Genomic DNA, 3715 nt, shown 5'->3' with positions numbered 1-3715 from the left:
TACTGATGTCTCAGAAACTATACTGCTCACAAAAATTAGGGGATATTTGAAAATGAACACGAAGCGATAAAATATCCCAATTGTGAGCAGTGTACTTCCGTGCATAGGCTGGAGTTGAAACCTGAGGACAAAGAGGCTCGTTTGACCCCGAGAGCCCATCAAGGATGGACCTGGACGCCAATCCCACCGGCCCACTGAGCTCTCCCACCTGCTGTCCTGTGTCACCTGTGTCTGTCTCTGTATTCTCCACCAGTGTCTGTCTCTGTATTCTCCACCTGTGTCACCTGTGTCTGTCTCTGTATTCTCCACCTGTGTCACCTGTGTCTGTCTCTGTATTCTCCACCTGTGTCACCTGTGTCTGTCTCTGTATTCTCCACCTGTGTCACCTGTGTCAGTCTCTGTATTCTCCACCTGTGTCTGTCTCTGTATTCTCCACCTGTGTCACCTGTGTCAGTCTCTGTATTCTCCACCTGTGTCACCTGTGTCTGTCTCTGTATTCTCCACCTGTGTCTGTCTCTGTATTCTCCACCTGTGTCACCTGTGTCTGTCTCTGTATTCTCCACCTGTGTCACCTGTGTCTGTCTCTGTATTCTCCACCTGTGTCACCTGTGTCTGTCTCTGTATTCTCCACCTGTGTCACCTGTGTCTGTCTCTGTATTCTCCACCTGTGTCACCTGTGTCAGTCTCTGTATTCTCCACCTGTGTCACCTGTGTCTGTCTCTGTATTCTCCACCTGTGTCACCTGTGTCAGTCTCTGTATTCTCCACCTGTGTCACCTGTGTCTGTCTCTGTATTCTCCACCAGTGTCTGTCTCTGTATTCTCCACCTGTGTCACCTGTGTCTGTCTCTGTATTCTCCACCTGTGTCACCTGTGTCTGTCTCTGTATTCTCCACCTGTGTCACCTGTGTCTGTCTCTGTATTCTCCACCTGTGTCACCTGTGTCTGTCTCTGTATTCTCCACCTGTGTCACCTGTGTCTGTCTCTGTATTCTCCACCTGTGTCTGTCTCTGTATTCTCCACCTGTGTCACCTGTGTCTGTCTCTGTATTCTCCACCTGTGTCACCTGTGTCTGTCTCTGTATTCTCCACCTGTGTCACCTGTGTCTGTCTCTGTATTCTCCACCTGTGTCACCTGTGTCTGTCTCTGTATTCTCCACCTGTGTCACCTGTGTCAGTCTCTGTATTCTCCACCTGTGTCACCTGTGTCTGTCTCTGTATTCTCCACCTGTGTCACCTGTGTCTGTCTCTGTATTCTCCACCTGTGTCACACTTCCTCCCCGCTCTGCGGCTGCTGCTCCCGCACCTGGGCCTGCAGCTCGGCGGGCAGGATGCTCAGGAACTGCTCCAGCACCAGCAGCTCCAGCACCTGCTCCTTGCTGAGCGCCTCGGGCTGCAGCCACAGGCGGCAGAGCTCATGAAGCCAGCTCAGTGCCTGGCGGGGCCCAGCAGGATCCTGGTAGCAGAACAGTCAGAAGCGCTGATGGACTAACTGGTTTTTCGGGCTGTTTCCTCGTGGGCCCTTTCTGGAGCTTCTTCAAGGAGCTCCTTCAGCTCTTCAGCCTCCAGTGGAAGGAACACAGCAGCCAGTCCAGCTCCAATGGGCTGAGAGGACACAAGTGTTATCTTTTAGGGCACACTCTTCAAGTTATATAAACCAGCTAAAGAGATACACGCACAGGTTAAATGAATACTTTTTACTCAGTAAGTCAAATGTTTCTCTATTCCAGAGTAAAAAGGAGATCTGACCCAAAGTTAAAGAGAATTTAAAAAGATAACTTTAAGGCAATGCAAGTATTTTTCCAAGTAGAAGGAAATGTTTTTTAACAAACAGCATATTTGATAGCATGCAGGAAAATGCTGGCTGTTTGTTTCCTGCTTGCAGAAACAACCAGTAGCAAGACCAAACTGAGTTTATTCCTGAGTGATATAGATAGCACTACCATGAGTCTTACAATCTCCAGCGAGGAAGGTAAAGTCAGGACATATGAGGTTTTGGGGGTTTAAGAAAGATCTTTCAAGGCAGTATAAGGATCGAGCAATAACCTTAATACAACAGCTTAGGACTAATGGACACAGCAAGGTTAAGGTTTTGAATTGTGGACTTCAAAAAGTCAAGATACTAGCTAATAAAAGTTGAGGAGTTCCATGTTCACTTAAAGAACTGAAGGCAAGTTCTTGAAACAAATATTACTTACAACTTTTATCTTCTAAGGTAAAGTTTCCTGCGACAGTAAAGCCATGTTGACAAAGACTGGAATAGTGGTGTCACATTTAGTGAAGACAACTTATGTAGGTGGTTTCAGTTTCCCATGTAACAGCCAACCTAGCAGGGCCATTGGTTTAAGGAAAAATGAATTACCCACCAATCAGCATGGGGCTGTGGTTAAAACCCACCTGAAATCCTGTCACGTTCTCTTACATGACACACTTACCCTCTCTAAACATTTATATCCCCCTGTAAAAATATCTTAGAGAAAATTTTCCCGAAAATTACAGAACAGTTCCTAATCCCTTCACCCATAGCCATGGCACGATTACAAAAGCAAGAAAATATTGTTACAATGCAACTAACTAAACGAAAGATCTCATTATATAGGGTCGTTTTGAGAATAATTACAAAAAGAATGAAATTCCATGCTTGGCCTTAAATAAAGCTAGTAAAGGGCTATAGCTGTGCTGTGACCAGGTCATTCAGGCATCTGTCCCTTGGTTTCTGGGCACAGAACTTCGGACTGTGCAAGGGTGCCCTCTCTGCACCTGCTACCACCCGGCATCTCTGAAACACAATTTCACCACCCCCACCCAGCGCTAAAAATTACTTGAAGGGCTTCTGCGATGGGCTTGCAGAAAGGCTGTTTTAGGAATCAATGAAGATAAAGAACATGAGGCTGCTTATAAATGTTGCCTTCCACTAGCTTAGATCTTCTAAACCAGTGCTGGTCAACCTGGTCTCTACCGCCCACTAGTGGGCGTTCCAGCTTTCATGGTGGGCGGTAGCGGAGCAAGCAAAGTATAATTAAAAAGATAGATTTAACTATAGTAAGTTGTTTTATAAAGATTTATTCTGCCAAACTTAGCAAAATCCGACATAAAGTACTTGGTAAGTAATTTTATTATTATATGCTTTAACTTGCTGTCACTCTGCTTTATAAATTTTATAAAGTAAAGTGACTTCCCTACTTTATAAATCACCATGACTGTGGCAACGGTGGGCAGTTAGAAAATTTTACTATCAATAATAACAGAGATACAGAAGTGGGCGGTGGGTATAAAAAGGTTGACTACCCTTGTTCTAATCAATAGTTAGCCAGCCAGACTACAACATTTTCCCCGTTTAATCTGAACGCAAACCGAACTGGCACATACTCGAACAGAACCACCACACCAGCCTCGCGTGAGTGCCCGAGCCAAGCAAGTCAGGAGGAAGTGCTATCGCCAAAATATCCCGCTACAGTGCACCCCGCAAAACCTGCCCTCAGAAAGCATAAGGGGAACCCAACCTGCAAGAAGAGCAGCGCAGTGGAAGTTCAGCTAAGAATCCCATTCGGCAAGCACGCTCACCTAAATTGGGCCGGGAAGAGTGCATCGAAGAATCCAGTCCCAAGGAAGTGCTCATGTAAATTGGGCCCGGCTGAAGTATACTCAAGAATCCGATCCGAAAATCGTGCTCATGTAAATTGGGCCAGGCGGAAGTGCACCTAAAAAAAAAAAAAAA

The 3715-nt window shown here is 45.9% G+C and overlaps 1 long non-coding RNA gene across 2 annotated transcripts; it reads right to left on the bottom strand.

Moving 5' to 3' along the window:
- Positions 1-7: 7 nt before the first annotated feature.
- On the bottom strand, positions 8-3668 carry LOC136315470 (uncharacterized). Of its 2 annotated transcripts, none has more exons than XR_010727509.1 (4): positions 3562-3668; positions 2196-2323; positions 1235-1592; positions 8-121 (listed from the first exon to the last, which is right to left on the bottom strand). It is a non-coding gene; the product is annotated as an uncharacterized lncRNA (long non-coding RNA). The 2 variants fall into 2 exon arrangements; XR_010727508.1 differs by having other exon boundaries at positions 3501-3631.
- Between the last annotated feature and the right edge of the window lie 47 nt (positions 3669-3715).

Source organism: Saccopteryx bilineata, chromosome 11, assembly GCF_036850765.1.
Source record: "Saccopteryx bilineata isolate mSacBil1 chromosome 11, mSacBil1_pri_phased_curated, whole genome shotgun sequence".
NCBI lineage: Eukaryota > Metazoa > Chordata > Mammalia > Chiroptera > Emballonuridae > Saccopteryx > Saccopteryx bilineata.
The sequence above is the reverse complement of the archived record's forward strand: the minus strand, read 5'-3'. Positions and strand labels throughout refer to the sequence as shown.